Below are 22296 nucleotides of genomic sequence, written 5' to 3'. Positions count from 1 at the left end.
AGACTTTTGTTTAAACATATAAAAGTATACAGTTATACATTGTACACATTGTAGAAGTACATCATTTAAACATATATTTGAATATAGTCATATACCTCATATATTGCAAAATAAGCATATTAAAGATTATATTTTTCACAATTTATGTGAACAGGCTCTTATAGCAAGGTACAGTCTTTATGTATAGAAGCTGTACATGATAGATTTAAAAGAAATCTATCATTTATAGTAAGTTTTAAGTGTCTTTCTGAAAGAATGTATTTCTTACTGTTGGTATAGTTTTTAATCAAACATTTTATAGCAATGTTAATACTAACATTAAAAACTAACATTTACATAGCAGCTTTTATTGAGACAAGCATGCTATAAACAAAGTTTATTTGCAAAGTTATGCATTGTTAACTAAAAATTACATTTACAAGCACAGGTGTATCACAGGGTTAATGAAAGCCTGTTACACAGGTTGTCCTCCCTCATAAGTCTGATGGGGAGGATACCTCAGTAGCCTCTGAGGGTGCAATCTTAGATTCGGGCAATATAATTCCTTCATCTGATACTGAAGAAGTTAATTTCAGATTTAAGCTTGAACAGGTAATGGCTACTTTGGACAACTCCGATACTTCTGTTGTTGTCAACCCTAAGAAATCTAGTAAACTTAATAAATACTATGATGTTCCTTCCTCTGTGGAAGTATTTCATGTTCCAGACCGTGTGACAGAGATTATTTTACAGGAATGGGAGAAGCCAGGGATACCTTTCTTGTCTACCGTTTTTAAAAAAAAGATGTTTCCTGTTGCTGACTCCATTAAATATTCATGGCGCACAGTGCCTAAAGTAGAAGGGGCTATTTCTACTCTGGCTAAGAGGACTACGATCCCTATAGAGGATAGCTGTTCTTTTAAGGATCCCATGGAAAGAAGCTGGAAGCTTATTTGAAAAAGATGTATGTTCATCAGGGTCTTCAATGGCAACCTGCAGTTTGTATTGCCACTGTAGCAAGTGCTGCATCTTATTGGTGCGATGCCTTGTCTGAATCAATTTTAGTTGAGACTCCGTAAGAGGAGATTCAAGATAGGAGTAAGGCTCTCAAACTAGCCATTTCCTTTATTTCTAATGCAACATGCAAGTTATTAGACTGGGAGCCAAGATGTCTGGTTTCACTGTCCTAGCCCGCAGGGTTTTGTGGCTAAAATCTTGGTCAGCTGATGTTACCTCCAAGTCTAAGGGTAAAATCTTGTTTGGATCTGGCAAGAATAATTTCTGATATTACGGGTATTATATTAAAGGGACACTGAACCCAATTTTTTTCTTTTGTGATTCAAATAGAGCATACAATTTTAAACAACTTTCTAATTTACTCCTATTATCAAATTTAATTTGTTCTCTTGCTTTCTTTATTTAAAAAAGAAGGCATCTAAGCTATTTTTTTAGTTCAGAACCACGGAAAGCACTTGTTTATTGGTAGGTGAATTTACCCACCAATCAGCAAGAACAACACAGTGTGTTCAACAAAAATGGGCCGGCATCTAAACTTACATTCTTGCATTTCAAATAAAGATACCAAGAGAATGAAAAGAATTTGATAATAGGAGTAAATTAGAAAGTTGCTTAAAATTGCATGCTCTATCTGAACCACGATAGAAAAAAATTTGGGTTCAGTGTCCCTTTAACCCCTTAGTGACCAGAGCACTTTTCCATTTTCTGTCCGTTTGGGACCAAGGCTATTTTTACATTTTTGCGGTGTTTGTGTTTAGCTGTAATTTACTTCTTACTCATTTACTGTACCCACACATATTATATACCGTTTTTCTCGCCATTAAATGGACTTTCTAAAGATACCATTATTTTCATTATATCTTATAATTTACTATAAAAAAAATGATAAAATATGAGGAAAAATTGAAAAAAACACACTTTTTCTAACTTTGACCCCCAAAATCTGTTACATATCTAAAACCACCAAAAAACACCCATGCTAAATAGTTTCTAAATTTTGTCCTGAGTTTAGAAATACCCAATGTTTACATGTTCTTTGCTTTTTTTGCAAGTTATAGGGCCATAAATACAAGTAGCACTTTGCTATTTCCAAACCATTTTTTTCCAAAATTAGCGCTAGTTACATTAGAACACTGATATCTTTCAGGAATCCCTGAATATCCCTTGACATGTATATATTTTTTTTTAGTAGACATCCCAAAGTATTGATCTAGGCCAATTTTGGTATATTTCATACCACCATTTCACCGCCAAATGCGATCAAATACAAAAAATTGTTCACTTTTTCACAAATTTTTTCACAAACTTTAGGTTTCTCACTGAAATCATTTACAAACAGCTTGTGCAATTATGGCATAAATGGTTGTAAATTCTTCTCTGGGATCCCCTTTGTTCAGAAATAGCACACATATATGGCTTTGGCGTTGCTTTTTGGTAATTAGAAGGCCGCTAAATGCCACTGCACACCACAAGTGTATCATGCCCAGCAGTTAAGGGGTTAATTAGGGAGCTTTTAGGGAGCTTGTAGGGTTAATTTTAGCTTTAGTGTAGTGTAGTAGACAACCCCAAGTATTGATCTAGGCACATTTTGGTATATTTCATGCCACCATTTCACCGCCAAATGCGATCAAATTAAAAAAAACGTAAAATTTTTCACAATTTTAGGTTTCTCACTGAAATCATTTACAAACAGCTTGTGCAATTATGGCACAAATGGTTGTAAATGCTTGTCTGGGATCCCCTTTGTTCAGAAATAGCAGACATATATGACTTTGGCGTTGCTTTCTGGTAATTAGAAGGCCACTAAATCCTGTTGCGCCTCACACGTGTATTATGGCTAGCAGTGAAAGGGTTAATTAGGGAGTTTGTAGTGAGCTTGCAGGGTTAATTTTAGCTTTAGTGTAGAGATCAGCCTCCCATCTGACACATCCCACCCCCTGATCCCTCCCAAACAGCTCCCTTCCCTCCCCCACCCCACAATTGTCCCCGCCATCTTAAGTACTGGCAGAAAGTCTGCCAGTACTAAAATAAAAGGGTTTTAAAAAAAAAATGAAATTTTTTTTTTAGCATATTTACATATGCTACTGTGTAGGATCCCCCCCTTAGCCCCCAACCTCCCTGATCCCCCCCAAAACCGCTCTCTAACCCTCCCCTCTGCCTTATTGGGGGCCATCTTGGGTACTGGCAGCTGTCTGCCAGTACCCAGTTTACAATAAAAAGTGCTTTTTTTGTCTTTGGTTTTTTTTTTTCTGTAGTGTAGCTTCCCCCCACCCCCCCCCCACCCCCCACAGACAAACCCCCACCACCTTGCTGATTATTTAAATTTTCGATATTTTTTATCTTTTTATTTTCAAATTTTCTGCAGTGTAGCGGTTCCCACCCGCTCCCTCCCCGTGCACGCGCCCGCCCCCACCCTCCCGTGCACGCGCGCGCGCCCCCACCCTCCCGTGCACGCGCGGGCGCCCCCACCCTCCCGTGCACGCGCGCGCGCGCCCCCAGCCACCCCCGCCCACGATCCCGCCCCCCTTCACATCCACATGGCCATCGATGGCCGCCTCCCGGTCCGGCTCCCACCCACCAACGCAGGTAGCCACCGATCTCCGGTGCAGAGAGGGCCACAGAGTGGCTCTCTCTGCACCGGATTACTTAAAAAGGTTATTGCAGGATGCCTCCATATCGAGGCATCACTGCAATAACCGGAAAGCAGCTGGGAGCGAGCAGGATCGCTTCCAGCTGCTTTCCACACTGAGGACGTGCAGGGTACGTTCTCAGGCATTAACTGCCTTTTTTCTGAGGACGTACCCTGCACGTCCTCAGTCGTTAAGGGGTTAATTTTCGTTCCTTCTGTAACTTCAAAAGTCTTCCTCTTCCAAGCAGGAGCAGTCCAAGTCTTCTTGGAAACCCAATCAGTCTTGGAACAAGGGGAAGCAATCAAAGAAACATGCAGCTGAGTCTAAGTCAGCATGAAGGATTGGCCCTGGTCCGGGATCGGATCAGGTGGGGGGCAGACTTTCCCTGTTTTGTCAACAATGGATATAAGATGTTCCAGATCCTTGGGCTGTGAATATATTATTTCAGGGCTACAAAATAGAATTACAATTTCTCCCTCCCAGGGGCATATTCCACTTCTCAAAATTATCTGCACTAAGAGAAAAGGGTCTAGGATTTTACTCAAATCTGTTTGTGGATCCCAAAAAAGAGGGAACTTTTTTACCGATTTTAGATCTGAAGTTTCTCAACAAATTTCTCAGGGTAACTTCCTTCAAAATGGAAATCATTTGTTTCATTCTTCTTTTGGTCCAAGAGGGTCAGTTCATGACAACCATAGACCTAAAGGACGCGTATCTTCATGTTCCCATCCACAGGGATCATCACAAATTCCTGATGTTTGCTTTTCTAGGCAAGCACTTTCAGTTGTGGCTCTTCCATTTGGCCTTGCCACAGCTCCCAGAATTTTCTCAGTGGTTCTGGGGGCTCTCTTGGCAGTGGTTCGGTCTCGGGGAATTACAGTGGCACCCTACCTGGACAACGTATTGGTTCAGCATCCATCTTTTTAACAAGCAAACTCTCATACAGAGATCTTGTTGTCTTTTCTACATTCCCACGGATGGAAAGTGAATCTGGAGAAGAGTTCCCTTGTTCCAGCTACAAGGGTGGTTTTCTTAGGAATTCAGGAAATCCAAAATTCTCTCTTCTTGCCTCTCTCTACAGTCTTCTGTTCAGTCATCAGTGGCTCAATGTATGGAGGTAATTGGTCTGATGGTCGTTTCCATGGACATCATTCCCTTTGCTCGATTCCATTTGAGAGCTCTGCAATTATGCATGCTCAGACAATGGAACGGAGACCATTCAGATCTGTCTCAGAGGATAGATCTAGACCAGTCGACAAGAGATTCTCTCCCGTGGTGGCTTTTTCAGGAGCATCTGTCCCAGGGCACATGCTTCCGGAGACCTTCCTGGGTGATTGTGACCACGGATGCCAGCCTGCTAGGCTGGGGAGAAGTCTGGGACTTGTTAAATATGCAGGGGCTATGGACTCGGGAGGAGTCTGCTATCCCCATAAACATCTTGGAGTTGAGAGTGATTTACAATGCTCTGGTGGCTTGGCCTCAATTGTCCTTAGCCCGGTTTATCAGATTGCAGTCGGACAACATCCCCTCAGTGGCTTACATCTACCACCAGAGAGGAATTCGCAGTTCCTTAGCCATGAAGGAGTGGCGTGAATTATTCAGTGGGCGGAAGCTCACAATTGTTGTCTATCTGCCATCCACATTCCAGGAGTGGACAATTGGGAGGCGGATTTCCTGAGCAGACAGACTTTTCATCCCAGTGAGTGGGCTCTCCATCTGGAGGTGTACTCCAGGTTAACCCTCAAGTGGGAGTTGGATCTAATGGCATCTCGTCAAAACGCCAAGCTTCCAAGGTACGGTTCAAGGTCAAGAGATCCTCTGGCCACTCTGATAGATGCTCTGGCAAGCCCTTGGGATTTCGGTCCAGCTTATCTGTTTCCTCTGTTTGCGCTCCTTCCACGAGTGATTGCTCGTATCAAACAGGAGAGAGCGTCGGTAATTCTGATAGCTCCTGCATGCCTCGCAGGATCTGGTATGCAGACCTAGTGAAGATGTCATCTCTGTCACCTTGGAGGTTGCCTCTGAGTAAGGACCTTCTATCTAACAAACTAACTGAAGCTGACTGCTTGGAGATTGAATGCTTAGTTTTGGCTAAGCGTGGATTTTCTGAGTCAGTCATTGAGACCATGCTGCGGGCTTGCAAGCCTATTACTCGTAAGATCTACCATAAGTTGTGAAGTAAATACCTTTATTGGTGTGAATCGAAAGGCTACTCTTGGAGTAGGGTCAGCATTCCTAGTATTTAGTCTGTTCTCCAGGAAGGTCTGGAGAAAGGGTTGTCAGTCAGTTCTCTGAAAGGTCAGATTTCTGCATTATATATTCTTTTACATAAGCGTCTGGCTGATGTGCCAGATGTTCAACCTTTTTGTCAGGCCCTTGCCAGAATCAGGCCTGTGTTTAAACCTGTTGCTCCCCCTTGGAGCCTTAACCTTGTTCTTAAAGTTTTGCATCAGGCTCAGTTTGAGCTAATGCATTCCATATATATTAAGTTGTTATCTTGGAAGGTTTTGTTTCTTATTGCTATCTCTTCTGCTCAGAGAGTTTCGGAACTCTCGGCTTTGCAGTATGATTTGCCTTTCCTTATCTTTCATGCGGATAAGGCGGTTCTTCGTACTAAATTGGGTTTTCTCCCTAAAATGGTTTTAGATAGAAATATTAATCAGGAAATTGTTGTTCCTTCTCTCTGTCCTATTACTTCTTTTCATAAAAAACTTGGATGTTGTGCATGCTCTAAAATTCTACCTACAGGCGACTAAGGATTTTAGCCAGTCTTCTGCGCTCTTTGTTTGTTTCTCAGGAAAGCGTAAGGGTCAGAAGGCTACTGATACTTCTCTTTCCCTCTGGTTGAGAAGTATAATTCGTTTTGCTTATGAGACTACTGGTCAGCAGCCTTCTGAGAGATTTACAGCTCATTCCACTAGGGCTGTCTCCTCTTCTTGGGGTTCCAAAAATGAAGCTTCTGTGGAACAGATTTGCAAGGCTGCAACTTGGTCCTCTGCATACTTTTTCCAAATTTGATACTTTTGCCTCGGCTGAGGCCTCTTTTGGGAGATAGGTTCTTCAAGCGGTGGTGCCTTCTATTTAGATCTGCTTGTCTTGTTCTCCCTCCCTATTCATTCTGTGCCCTCTAGCTTGGGAATTGGTTTTCACTAGTAATTGGAATGACGTTGTGGACTCTCCAATGTTTTTGGGTGTGCTTAACCAAAACCCTCATGTTGTGTTAAATTTAAGGGAGACTGACTAAATCCCTTTGGTTAAAGCACCCTACCCTGCTCAGGTGTGTTCCAGACAATGTAATTGAGTTATATATATATATATAAAGCCAGGGAGTCTCACTCTATGCAGTTTTGATTTGAGGCATAGTACTGCAGTGTTGTAATTCTATTTTGGTATATTAAAATTGAATGATTCAGCCCATAAAGGCTAAACTTTATAGTGTTAGGACCAGTCTATCTTGGGACACCTTGTAAGTGGTGACTGGCTGTGCAGAATATGGCCATATTGTGTGACTAAGATCCCAATTTTATTTAAAAGTAATAAGGCAGGCAATTTTTTGCTGCATTTATAATATGTGGTCTCATTTGTTTGGATGTGCGCCAATACTGTTGTTTGTTCTCTCCCTGTCTTAGGAAAGAAAACAAAATGTATGCTTACCTGATACATTTCTTTCTTTCCGGACATGGAGAGTCCACAGCCCCACCCTTATTTAAGACAGGTATTTTTGACTAAACCTCAGGCACCGCTACACCTTTGTGTTATTCCTTTCTCCATTTCCCTTCGGTCGAATGACTGGGGATTATGGGTAGGGGAGTGACACTTAACAGCTTTGCTGTGGTGCTTTTTGCCGCCTCCTGCTGGCCAGGAGTGATATTCCCACTAGTAATTGGAATGACGTTGGGGACTCTCCATGTCCGGAAAGAGAGAAATTTATCAGGTAAGTATAAATTTTGTTTTTCCATTCTCCCTCAAAGCACTACTATATTACCCATCTAACAAACTGCCTGATAATATTAATATTATTATATTCAGGAATACAATACAGGAATGGCAGCTATTCTGTAAACAGATCTGTATCAATTATTGTTTCTCTCAGTTCTACCCCATCATTAGTAATCCTGAGTTCTCTCCAGGCATATCTTCTAGAGTATTTAAAAATTGGCTTAAAGTTTTTGTGGCATATCTGGGATGATAATTTAAAATGTATTAAGTCCTTCCAGAAGTTAAAAATCGAATTTAGATAATGGACAATTCGGGATCCGACAAGAAACCTAAAGTTGGCGCACTAGTATCATATAATCAAAATAATAAAAATAGAGAGGGCAAAGTTGCCACAAAAATTGATAATGATATGAAAAAAATATATGAAAAAATATATATATTAAAAAAAAATATATAAAAAATGTATTATTAATAAGTGAAACACAATATCAGTGAGTGACTTAAAGGGATATTCCAGTCAAAATTTAAATGCACATACATGAATTACATCTTTGAATAGAAACATATTTGCAATATACATGCATTGGCAAAAATGCTTCTAGTAAAGGTTACCACTGTTTTAGTGTTAACAAGTTTCTCTGCACGTGCATGTGAAGTACAGCTAGATATTCTCAGTGAACCAGCATGTTAAATACTGCAGCTGTTTAGAGCACCAGTGGGGCTTGTATCATGTCAGCAATTAACAAATTGAGTCATTACCAGATGGTACAAGCACCTTAGGCTCTCTGAAGCATTTTTGCTAATACATGTATACTACAAAAATGCCTCTATGCAACGCTGCAATGCATCTACGTGGATTCCCATTTTGGCTGGAATGTCCCTTTAAAACACCAACAATAATTAGTGTAATAAATACAATCAAATTTTGAACATCACACAATAAAACCTGTGTTAAGGAGAACAGCTGCAAAGTTGGAAAAGAACAGTTTTTCTGTCTGTGAATTAGCAGTGTTGGAGGTTTGCTCTTCTTGGTAGAAAACTTGTGAATAAGTCCAAAGCAAATGCTGGATGGAATAACAAGGCTCGCTCCACTTACGTAAACCAGATGAAACGATCACCGCTAGAAATCGAAGAGAAAACAAGGGGCGTCTCAAAGTGAATTCCGTTAAGAAAAAGGTATCACACAAAAGAAAAGAATGCAACTCACAATTGTAGTGGCACCTACAAAGAACAAGAGTGCTACAACAGCAGGCTGACACTCACAGTGGCCAGCTCACTGGTCACCCGTGTGATGATGGAATACTTTGTGTATTCTTCTCAGGCAGTTCCATGCCTGCTACTAAAGTCCAGGTGTCAGAGCTTTATGGGAGCCACAAACTGCATCAAACAAAGTGCAAGATAAACTTAAAGGGACAGTAAACCTCAAAAATAATGTTATATAATTCTGCACATAGTGCAGAATTATATAACATTATATTAGCGTTATCTTTATAAAACGTAATATTCCCTTTTAATTTAAAAAAAACCTGGCTGTTTTACAGACCCGCTCTCTGCTGAGTGGGTCTGTTTTATATATATATATATATACACACACATACAGGTATGGGTAAATATAGATATATATATATAGAGAGAGAGAGAACATAAATCATTGTGGAAAAGTCAGAAGACTTGTTTTCCCCACATAAAACTCAGATACATTGTTACCACTGCAGCAGAGGATTCTAGGAAAGATATGCAAATAAAGTTCCCAATACCTCACTTTTCACCTGCCAGTAATTTCAAAAGTTGTTGGTTTTTGCTACGAAATCAGCTTTATCAAGCAGTAATTTAGATTCAGAAACTACTCCCAGCTAATGAGTAGCAAAATACAATACAACAGCCGTACTGGGATGGTTCTGAAATTGCTGTACTAATCCTGGCTAAGCTTTAAAGCTGTGTATACAGTGATGCTATGCCTAAAGCAGATTAAAGTAAAAAGGTGCGGCTTTGTGAGACTAATTTGCAAATATTACCCAGAATCCTTTGCTGTATTGGTAACAAAATATATATGTCAGGAAACCAGGAATCAGACTGAGACATGAATTGCTAAATTAATCACAATATATATATAAAAAAATAATAAAGTGTCCAAAAGCCAAATGACAAGCCAGGAGTCAAAGCCAGTGTTGGTAGTCAGACAAGCCAGGTCAGGAGCCAAAGCGAGTAGTCAGATGAGCCGGGGTCAGGAACAAGCCAGGGATCAAGAACTCCGAAGGGACGTCAAACAAGACAAGTTGACACAGAATCAGTAACACAGGAACTCACAGAGAAGTCAACGCAAGGGCAAAGGAAGACTGAACTGAGGCACTTTAAATAGTGAGTGATTACATCATAATTCTGGGAATACAACCTGTCTCTCACTGGTGATGTTTGGCCATAAGTGGGAGTCTGGGTGGTGACATAGCTCACAGATTTTATTCCTGGCATATCCACATAGCTGGTTTTAAAATATCTTCCACCCAGATACACCTTGTCTGAGCTAGGTGTTTAATTAAAGACACTCCCACTAGCCTTGACTGGCATGTAATAGGCCAAACCCCTTTAAATTAAGAATAAAATAGGGAAACACTTTCTGCCTCTCTGTCTTATCCTGCTCCTGCTGAAAAGATGGATGATGTTGGACACATTAGAGAATCTGGGATAATATTATGTGATTATTTTAGCAGTGTTGCACAAATTGGGGTTGTGGTAGAGTTGCCCTGTATTAATTATTTGGACTGTATGTTTTGCTGTTAAATATACTGTATGTGCATATATATCTGTAAATATATTTATCTTATTATTAACATATCTACTAATAACTAATACATTCTTTGGAAACAATGGAGACCTTTTTTTAGTGTTTATTTCACTTAATTGTAATGGTTAAGTGGGTTTTTACATAGAATTATATATTTAGTGGTTTAAATTTTAAAATCTAGATATACATTTTTAATAACCACATTTTGCAAGCCACAAAGTTTTAGACAAATCCATATGTTCATAGCGCTGCGGAACCTGTTGGTGCTCTACAAATACCTGATAATAATAATATGTCAATTAGTTTTGCAGGAATTGGATAATATGTTGATTTAATTTTAGAATATTGCAGGTTATATCTTTTAAATGTTTCTCAAGAAAATCATGGTTTTAAAAACCTGTATTTCTAGTCTGTATACATTCGCATGTCCATAGAGTTACATGGGTGAGGGCCTCAGTCAAAGAAAATTTCTCAATTTAGTGCAAATAAGAAAAATTGAGTGTTACTGTTTAAATGTAACTGCAGTTAAGGTAGATTTGGTGTTTTATAGCAAAGTTTTAGTATGTAGTATTTAAACAGAGAACATCATGGTTGGCCCCAGCAGGCCTATTGTATGAGATTTGAGGCCTTTTTCTTGTTAGGTTTGGTAAAAGTTTGCATGAGTAGCAATTTCTTTCATGTAATTAGCAAGAGTCCATGAGCTAGTGACGTATGGGATATACATTCCTACCAGGAGGGGCAAAGTTTCCCAAACCTCAAAATGCCTATAAATACACCCCTCACCACACCCACAAATAAGTTTTACAAACTTTGCCTCCTATGGAGGTGGTGAAGTAAGTTTGTGCTAGATTCTACGTTGATATGTGCTCCGCAGCAGGTTGGAGCCCGGTTTTCCTCTCAGCGTGCAGTGAATGTCAGAGGGATGTGAGGAGAGTATTGCCTATTTGAATGCAGTGATCTCCTTCTACGGGGTCTATTTCATAGGTTCTCTGTTATCGGTCGTAGAGATTCATCTCTTACCTCCCTTTTCAGATCGACGATATACTCTTATATATACCATTTCCTCTACTGATTCTCGTTTCAGTACTGGTTTGGCTTTCTACTACATGTAGATGAGTGTCCTGGGGTAAGTAAGTCTTATTTTCTGTGACACTCTAAGCTATGGTTGGGCACTTTTATATAAAGTTCTAAATATATGTATTCAAACATTTATTTGCCTTGACTCAGGATGTTCAACATTCCTTATTTCAGACAGTCAGTTTCATATTTGGGATAATGCATATGAATAAATCATTTTTTCTTACCTTAAAAATTTGACTTTTCCCTGTGGGCTGTTAGGCTCGCGGGGGCTGAAAATGCTTCATTTTATTGCGTCATTCTTGGCGCGGACTTTTTTGGCGCAAATTTTTTTTCTGTTTCCGGCGTCATACGTGTCGCCGGAAGTTGCGTCATTTTTGACGGTTTTTTTTGCGCCAAAGGTGTCGGCGTTCCGGATGTGGCGTCATTTTGGCACCAAAAGCATTTAGGCGCCAAATAATGTGGGCGTCTTTTTTGGCGCTTAAAAAATATGGGCGTCACTATTGTCTCTCATTATTTTGTGCTTCTGGTTGCTAGAAGCTTGTTCTATGGCATTTTTTTCCCATTCCTGAAACTGTCATTTAAGGAATTTGATAAATTTTGCTTTATATGTTGTTTTTTCTATTACATATTGCAAGATGTCCCACGTTGAAGCTGAGTCAGAAGATACTTCTGGAATATCCCTGCCTGGTGCTGGAGCTACCAAAGCTAAGTGTATCTGCTGTAAACTTTTGGTATCTGTTCCTCCAGCTGTTGTTTGTACTGTTTGTCATGACAAACTTGCTAATGCAGATAATATTTCCTTTAGTACTGTTACATTACCTGTTGCTGTTTCGTCAACATCTAATACTCAGAGTGTTCCTGATAACATAAGAGATTTTGTTTCTAAATCCATTAAGAAGGCTATGTCTGTTATTCCTCCTTCTAGTAAACGTAAAAAGTCTTTTAAAACTTCTCATTTTTCAGATGAATTTTTAAATGAACATCATCATTCTGATACTGATATTGTTTCTTCTGATTCAGAGGATTCTGTCTCAGAGGTTGATGCTGATAAATCTTCATATTTATTTAAAATGGAATGTATTCGTTCTTTGCTTAAAGAAGTCCTAATTGCATTAGAAATTGAGGATTCTAGTCCTCTTGATACTAAATCTAAACGTTTAGATAAGGTTTTTTAAATCTCCTGTAGTTATTCCAGAAGTTTTTCCTGTCCCTGATGCTATTTCTGAAGTAATTTCCAGGGAATGGAATAATTTGGGTAATTCTTTTACTCCTTCTAAACGTTTTAAGCAATTATATCCTGTGCCATCTGACAGATTAGAATTTTGGGACAAAATCCCTAAGGTTGATGGGGCTGTCTCTACTCTTGATAAGCGTACTACTATTCCTACGGCAGATGGTACTTCCTTTAAGGATCCTTTAGATAGGAAAATTGAATCCTTTCTAAGAAAAGCTTACTTGTGTTCAGGTAATCTTCTTAGACCTGCTATATCTTCAGCGGATGTTGCTGCAGCTTCAACCTTTTGGTTAGAAGCTTTAGCGCAACAAGTAAGAGATCATAATTCTCATAGCATTATTATTCTTCTACAACATGCTAATAATTTTATTTGTGATGCCATCTTTGATATCATTAGAGTTGATGTCAGGTATATGTCTCTAGCTATTTTAGCTAGAAGAGCTTTATGGCTTAAAACTTGGAATGCTGATATGTCTTCTAAGTCAACTTTGCTTTCCCTTTCTTTCCAGGGTAATAAATTATTTGGTTCTCAGTTGGATTCTATTATCTCAACTGTTACTGGAGGGAAAGGAAATTTTACCACAGGATAAAAAATCTAAAGGTCAATTTAGGTCTAATAATCGTTTTCGTTCCTTTCGTCACAACAAGGAACAAAAACCTGATCCTTCATCCTCAGGAGCGGTATCAGTTTGGAAACCATCTCCAGTCTGGAATAAATCCAAGCCTTTTAGAAAACCAAAACCAGCTCCCAAGTCCACATGAAGGTGCGGCCCTCATTCCAGCTCAGCTGGTAGGGGGCAGATTACGTTTTTTTCAAAGAAATTTGGTTCAATTCCGTTCACAATCTCTGGATTCAGAACATTGTTTCAGAAGGGTACAGAATTGGCTTCAAGATAAGGCCTCCTGCAAAGAGATTTTTTCTTTCCTGTGTCCCAGTAAACCTAGCGAAGGCTCAAGCATGTCTGAAATGTGTTTCAGATCTAGAGTTGGCTGGAGTAATTATGCCAGTTCCAGTTCTGGAACAGGGGCTGGGGTTTTATTCAAATCTCTTCATTGTACCAAAGAAGGAGAATTCCTTCAGACCAGTTCTGGATCTAAAAATATTGAATCGTTATGTAAGGATACCAACATTCAAAATGGTAACTGTAAGGACTATCCTGCCTTTTGTTCAGCAAGAGCATTATATGTCCACAATAGATTTACAGGATGCATATCTGCATATTCCGATTCATCCAGATCACTATCAGTTTCTGAGATTCTCTTTCTTAGACAAGCATTACCAGTTTGTGGCTCTACCATTTGGCCTAGCTACAGCTCCAAGAATTTTTATAAAGGTTCTCGGTGCCCTTCTGTCTGTAATCAGAGAACAGGGTATTGTGGTATTTCCTTATTTGGACGATATCTTGGTACTTGCTCAGTCTTCACATTTAGCAGAATCTCATATGAATCGACTTGTGTTGTTTCTTCAAGATCATGGTTGGAGGATCAATTTACCAAAAAGTTCATTGATTCCTCAGACAAGGGTAACCTTTTAAGGTTTCCAGATAGATTCAGTGTCCATGACTCTGTCTTTGACAGACAAGAGACGTCTAAAGTTGATATCAGCTTGTCGAAACCTTCAGTCACAATCATTCCCTTCGGTAGCTTTATGCATGGAAATTCTAGGTCTTATGACTGCAGCATCGGACGCAATCCCCTTTGCTCGTTTTCACATGCGACCTCTTCAGCTCTGTATGCTGAACCAGTGGTGCAGGGATTACACAAAGATATCTCAATTAATATCTTTAACACCGATTGTACGACACTCTCTGATGTGGTGGACAGATCACCATCGTTTAGTTCAGGGGGCTTCTTTTGTTCTTCCGACCTGGACTGTAATTTCAACAGATGCAAGTCTTACAGGTTGGGGAGCTGTTTGGGGGTCTCTGACAGCACAAGGGGTTTGGGAATCTCAGGAGGTGAGATTACCGATCAATATTTTGGAACTCCGTGCAATTTTCAGAGCTCTTCAGTCTTGGCCTCTTCTAAAGAGAGAATCGTTCATTTGTTTTCAGACAGACAATGTCACAACTGTGGCATACATCAATCATCAAGGAGGGACTCACAGTCCTCTGGCTATGAAAGAAGTATCTCAAATTCTGGTATGGGCGGAATCCAGCTCCTGTCTAGTTTCTGCGGTTCATATCCCAGGTATAGACAATTGGGAAGCGGATTATCTCAGCCGCCAAACATTACATCCGGGCGAATGGTCACTTCACCCAGAGGTATTTCTTCAGATTGTTCAAATGTGGGGTCTTCCAGAAATAGATCTGATGGCTTCTCATCTAAACAAGAAACTTCCCAGGTAGCTGTCCAGATCCAGGGATCCTCAAGCGGAAGCAGTGGATGCGTTGTCACTTCCTTGGAAGTATCATCCTGCCTATATCTTTCCGCCTCTAGTTCTTCTTCCAAGAGTAATCTCCAAGATTCTGAAGGAATGCTCGTTTGTTCTGCTGGTGGCTCCAGCATGGTCTCACAGGTTTTGGTATGCGTATCTTGTCCGGATGGCCTCTTGCCAACCGTGGACTCTTCCGTTAAGACCAGACCTTCTGTCACAAGGTCCTTTTTTCCATCAGGATCTCAAATCCTTAAATTTAAAGGTATGGAGATTGAACGCTTGATTCTTAGTCAAAGAGGTTTCTCTGACTCTGTGATTAATACTATGTTACAGGCTCGTTAATCCGTATCTAGGGAGATATATTATAGAGTCTGGAAGACTTATATTTCTTGGTGTCTTTCTCATCATTTTTCCTGGCATTCTTTTAGAATTCCGAGAATTTTACAGTTTCTTCAGGATGGTTTTTATAAAGGTTTGTCTGCAAGTTCCTTGAAAGGACAAATCTCTGCTCTTTGGTTTTTTTCACAGAATCTTCCTGATATTCATTGTTTTGTACAAGCTTTGTTTCGTATAAAACCTGTCATTAAGTCAATTTCTCCTCCTTGGAGTTTGAATTTGGTTCTGGGGGCTCTTCAAGCTCCTGCGTTTGAACCTATGCATTCTTTGGACATTAAATTACTTTCTTGGAAAGTTTTGTTCCTTTTGGCCATCTCTTCTGCCAGAAGAGTTTCTGAGTTATCTGCTCTTTCTTGTGAGTCTCCTTTTCTGATTTTTCATCAGGATAAGGCGGTGTTGCGAACTTCTTTTAAATTTTTACCTAAGGTTGTGAATTCTAACAACATTAGTAGAGAAATTGTAGTTCCTTCATTATGTCCTAATCCTAAGAATTCTAAGGAGAAATCATTGCATTCTTTGGATGTAGTTAGAGCGTTGAAATATTATGTTGAAGCTACTTAGAATTTCCGAAAGACTTCTAGTCTATTTGTTATCTTTTCCGGTTCTAGGAAAGGTCAGAAGGCTTCTGCCATTTCTTTGGCATCTTGGTTGAAATCTTTAATTCATCTTGCTTATGTCGAGTCGGGTAAAACTCCGCCTCAAAGGATTACAGCTCATTCTACTAGGTCAGTTTCTACTTCCTGGGCGTTTAGGAATGAAGCTTCGGTTGATCAGATTTGCAAAGCAGCAACTTGGTCTTCTTTGCATACTTTTACTAAATTCTACCATTTTGATGTGTTTTCTTCTTCTGAAGCTGTTTTTGGTAGAAAAGTACTTCAGGCAGCTATTTCAGTTTGAATCTTCTGCTTATAATTTAAACTTTATTTTGGGTGTGGATTATTTTTCAGCGGAATTGGCTGTCTTTATTTTATCCCTCCCTCTCTAGTGACTCTTGCGTGGAAAGATCCACATCTTGGGTAGTCATTATCCCATACGTCACTAGCTCATGGACTCTTGCTAATTACATGAAAGAAAACATAATTTATGTAAGAACTTACCTGATAAATTAATTTCTTTCATATTAGCCCATGAGGCCCACCCTTTTTTTGTGGTGGTTATGATTTTTTTGTATAAAGCACAATTATTCCAATTCCTTATTTTTTATGCTTTCACACTTTTTTCTTATCACCCCACTTCTTGGCTATTCGTTAAACTGATTTGTGGGTGTGGTGAGGGGTGTATTTATAGGCATTTTGAGGTTTGGGAAACTTTGCCCCTCCTGGTAGGAATGTATATCCCATACGTCACTAGCTCATGGACTCTTGCTAATATGAAAGAAATGAATTTATCAGGTAAGTTCTTACATAAATTATGTTTTTTAGAGTGGTTGTATATGCTTAAAGGGACATAATACTCATATGCTAAATCACTTGAAACTGATGCAGTATATCTGTAAATAGCTGACAGGAAAATATCACCTGAGCATCTCTATGTAAAAAAGGAAGATATTTTACCTCACAATCTCCTCAGCTCAGCAGAGTAAGTTCTGTGTAAAAAGTTATACTCGGTTACTGCCCAGCTGCAGGTAAAAAATTAATAAAAATGAAGAAATGAACAGCAGCCAATCGGCTTCAACAGTGCTGAGGTCATGAATTCTTTTACTGTGATCTCATGAGATTTGACTTAACTCTCATGAGATTTCATTGTAAACTTCCTTAAAATGAAAGCTCACTCCCTTAGCTGTCCCGGGACAGACATTCTGATTTGCTGCTTAGAAGTCCTTTACAATGGGAGGTGGCTACTGAGGAACTTTTGAGGTAAAATATCTTTCTTTATTACATAAAGATGTTCAGGTGATATTTTCTAGTCCGCTTTTTACAGCTATACTGCATCACATTCAAGTGTTTAAACATTTGAGTATTGTGGCCCTTTAATTTCACTGCTGGGATTTATACATTTTCTCTTCTTTGGAATTAGAGTTTACTTTTGACCTGCATTTTGTTGCTCTTGTATTTTTCTTGTTTTTGGAAAATGGATATTCCTTTTTAATTGGTTTACCTAAAGTTTTGAGAGTAAATAAGTTTGTTTTCTGTAAAAATCTAATGAATTTAAGAGACATGATATTTACTTGTTGTCTTGGTCCCATCTAAATAAATGTTTTTTTTTCTTTACAAAAAAAGCTTTACAGTACTTTGTTTTCTTACAAAGAAGATGGTCGTTTGCTGAGTGGCATAGCCTTTAATAGTTGTCCTAGTCAGTTTAAAGTGATTGACTTATGCTCTATAAATATAACAGACACATTTTGAATATAATAATAATATAAAGATTGTAATTTTCTTGCACATTTTTTTTTTTTTTACAAAGGATTCATTTCTGTAAATTTGTTACACCTAGAGCTGTAGCTTGCCTTATACATATGTTAATGTAAATTCCTTTCTGTTGGGGGAAGGTGCAGGAAGGTAGGTTGGCAAGTTATTTTGTGTGTGTGTGTGTGTGTGTGTGTGTGACACACTATTTGGATTTACAAGTAATATAGTTTAGAGCAATATTTTAAAAGCACAAACATTTTTAACATTTTTCACTGTTTAAACTAAAAACATCTGAAGGGTGTTTAATTTAGCCTGCATTTTCATCAGTTTGGTCTATATTTTAGGACTCAAGTGTTTTTGTTTGTTTGTTTGTTGTTTCTTTAATGCTTGATTTCTGCTCCTTATATACAAAATTTAACTATATTACCACCGCTGCTGGATAGCTGACCTGCTTATAAACAGATCTAATTACTACCTCTACTAGATGGCTAAACTGCTATACGACCTTTGTTGTGTAAAATTAGCATCTCAATTGTACCTTGTACATCCTGTGTTAACATCTTTTAAAATGAAAACTACTATGTTGTGAGAGACACACTATTCGGAGACTGCTCCCCAGATTGAATTCAGTGGTTAGGAAAATATTGGTTCTAGTATATTTATATTTCTTTCATGTAATTAACAAGAGTCCATGAGCTAGTGACGTATGGGATATACATTCCTACCAGGAGGGGCAAAGTTTCCCAAACCTTAAAATGCCTATAAATACACCCCTCACCACACCCACAAATCAGTTTTACAAACTTTGCCTCCGATGGAGGTGGTGAAGTAAGTTTGTGCTAGATTCTACGTTGATATGCGCTCCGCAGCAAGTTGGAGCCCGGTTTTCCTCTCAGCGTGCAGTGAATGTCAGAGGGATGTGAGGAGAGTATTGCCTATTGAATGCAGTGATCTCCTTCTACGGGGTCTATTTCATAAGGTTCTCTGTTATCGGTCGTAGAGATTCATCTCTTACCTCCCTTTTCAGATCGACGATATACTCTTATATATTTACCATTTCCTCTACTGATTCTCGTTTCAGTACTGGTTTGGCTTTCTACAAACATGTAGATGAGTGTCCTGGGGTAAGTAAGTCTTATTTTCTGTGACACTCTAAGCTATGGTTGGGCACTTTATTTATAAAGTTCTAAATATATGTATTCAAACATTTATTTGCCTTGACTCAGAATGTTCAACTTTCCTTATTTCCAGACAGTCAGTTTCATATTTGGGATTATGCTTTAATTATCATATATTTTCTTACCTCAAAAATTTGACTTTTTTCCCTGTGGGCTGTTAGGCTCGCGGGGGCTGAAAATGCTTCATTTTATTGCGTCATTCTTGGCGCGGACTTTTTTGGCGCAAAAATTCATTTCCGTTTCCGGCGTCATACGTGTCGCCGGAAGTTGCGTCATTTTTGACGTTATTTTGCGCCAAAAATGTCGGCGTTCCGGATGTGGCGTCATTTTTGGCGCCAAAAGCATTTAGGCGCCAAATAATGTGGGCGTTTTATTTGGCGCCAAAAAATATGGGCGTCGCCTTTGTCTCCACATTATTTCAGTCTCATTTTTCATTTGCTTCTGGTTGCTAGAAGCTTGATGTTTGGCATTTTTTTCCCATTCCTGAAACTGTCTTATAAGGAATTTGATCTATTTTGCTTTATATGTTGTTTTTTCTCTTACATATTGCAAGATGTCTCACGTTGCATCTGAGCCAGAAGATACTACAGGAAAACCTCTGCCTGCTGGATCTACCAAAGCTAAGTGTATCTGCTGTAAACTTTTGGTAGCTATTCCTCCAGCTGTTGTTTGTATTAAATGTCATGACAAACTTGTTAATGCAGATAATATTTCCTTTAGTGATGTACCATTGCCTGTTGCAGTTCCCTCAACATCTAAGGTGCAGAATGTTCCTGATAACATAAGAGATTTTGTTTCTGAATCTATAAAGAAGGCTTTGTCTGTTATTTCTCCTTCTAGTAAACGTAAAAAGTCTTTTAAATCTTCTCTCTCTACAGATGAATTTTTAAATGAACACCATCATTCTGATTCTTTGGACTCTTCTGGTTCAGAGGATTCTGTCTCAGAGATTGATGCTGATAAATCTTCATATTTATTTAAGATGGAATTTATTCGCTCTTTACTTAAAGAAGTACTAATTGCTTTAGAAATAGAGGATTCTAGTCCTCTTGATACTAATTCTATACGTTTGGATAAGGTTTTTAAAGCTCCTGCGGTTATTCCAGAAGTCTTTCCTGTTCCTAATGCTATTTCTGCAGTAATTGCTAAGGAATGGGATAGATTGGGTAATTCATTTACTCCTTCTAAACGTTTTAAGCAATTATATCCTGTTCCGCCTGACAGGTTAGAATTTTGGGACAAAATCCCTAAAGTTGATGGGGCTATTTCTACCCTTGCTAAACGTACTACCATTCCTACATCAGATGGTACCTCGTTTAAGGATCCTTTAGATAGAAAAATTGAATCTTTTCTAAGAAAAGCTTATCTATGTTCAGGTAATCTTCTTAGACCTGCTATATCATTGGCTGATGTTGCTGCAGCTTCAACTTTTTGGTTGGAAACTCTAGCGCAACAAGTAACAAATCGTGATTCTCATGATATTATTATTCTTCTCCAGCATGCTAATAATTTCATCTGTGATGCCATTTTTGATATTATTAGAGTTGATGTTAGATTTATGTCTCTGGCTATCTTAGCCAGAAGAGCTTTATGGCTTAAGACTTGGAATGCTGATATGGCTTCTAAATCAACTCTACTTTCCATTTCTTTCCAGGGAAACAAATTATTTGGTTCTCAGTTGGATTCTATTATTTCAACTGTTACTGGTGGGAAAGGAACTTTTTTACCACAGGATAAAAAGTCTAAAGGTAAAAACAGGGCTAACAATCGTTTTCGTTCCTTTCGTTTCAACAAAGAACAAAAGCCTGATCCTTCGTCCTCAGGAGCAGTTTCAGTTTGGAAACCATCTCCAGTCTGGAATAAATCCAAGCCTGCTAGAAAGGCAAAGCCTGCTTCTAAGTTCACATGAAGGTACGGCCCTCATTCCAGTTCAGCTGGTAGGGGGCAGGTTACGTTTTTTCAAAGAAATTTGGATCAATTCTGTTCACAATCTTTGGATTCAGAACATTGTTTCAGAAGGGTACAGAATTGGTTTCAAGATGAGACCTCCTGCAAAGAGATTTTTTCTTTCCCATGTCCCAGTAAATCCAGTGAAAGCTCAAGCATTTCTGAATTGTGTTTCAGATTTAGAGTTGGCTGGAGTAATTATGCCAGTTCCAATTCCGGAACAGGGGATGGGGTTTTATTCAAATCTCTTCATTGTACCAAAGAAGGAGAATTCCTTCAGACCAGTTCTGGATCTAAAATTATTGAATCGTTATGTAAGGATTCCAACGTTCAAGATGGTAACTGTAAGGACTATATTGCCTTTTGTTCAGCAAGGGAATTATATGTCCACAATAGATTTACAGGATGCATATCTGCATATTCCGATTCATCCAGATCATTATCAGTTCCTGAGATTCTCTTTTCTAGACAAGCATTACCAATTTGTGGCTCTACCGTTTGGCCTTGCTACAGCTCCAAGAATTTTCACAAAGATTCTCGGTGCCCTTCTGTCTGTAATCAGAGAACAGGGTATTGTGGTATTTCCTTATTTGGACGATATCTTGGTACTTGCTCCGTCTTTACATTTAGCAGAGTCTCATACGAATCGACTTGTGTTGTTTCTTCAAGATCATGGTTGGAGGATCAATTTACCAAAAAGTTCTTTGATTCCTCAAACAAGGGTAACCTTTCTGGGTTTCCAGATAGATTCAGTGTCCATGACTTTGTCTTTAACAGACAAGAGACGTCTAAAATTGATTACAGCCTGTCGAAACCTTCAGTCTCAATCATTCCCTTCGGTAGCCTTATGCATGGAAATTCTAGGTCTTATGACTGCTGCATCGGACGCGATCCCCTTTGCTCGTTTTCACATGCGACCTCTTCAGCTCTGTATGCTGAACCAATGGTGCAGGAATTACACGAAGATATATCAATTAATATCTTTAAAACCGATTGTTCGGCACTCTCTAACGTGGTGGACAGATCACCATCGTTTAATTCAGGGGGCTTCTTTTGTTCTTCCGACCTGGACTGTAATTTCAACAGATGCAAGTCTCACAGGTTGGGGAGCTGTGTGGGGATCTCTGACGGCACAAGGAGTTTGGGAATCTCAGGAGGTGAGATTACCGATCAATATCTTGGAACTCCGTGCAGTTTTCAGAGCTCTTCAGTTTTGGCCTCTTCTGAAGAGAGAATCGTTCATTTGTTTTCAGACAGACAATGTCACAACTGTGGCATACATCAATCATCAAGGAGGGACTCACAGTCCTCTGGCTATGAAAGAAGTATCTCGAATTTTGGTTTGGGCGGAATCCAGCTCCTGTCTAATCTCTGCGGTTCATATCCCAG

The sequence above is a fragment of the Bombina bombina genome, chromosome 2 (genome assembly GCF_027579735.1).
Source record: "Bombina bombina isolate aBomBom1 chromosome 2, aBomBom1.pri, whole genome shotgun sequence".
NCBI lineage: Eukaryota > Metazoa > Chordata > Amphibia > Anura > Bombinatoridae > Bombina > Bombina bombina.
Note: the sequence above shows the minus strand (reverse complement) of the source record.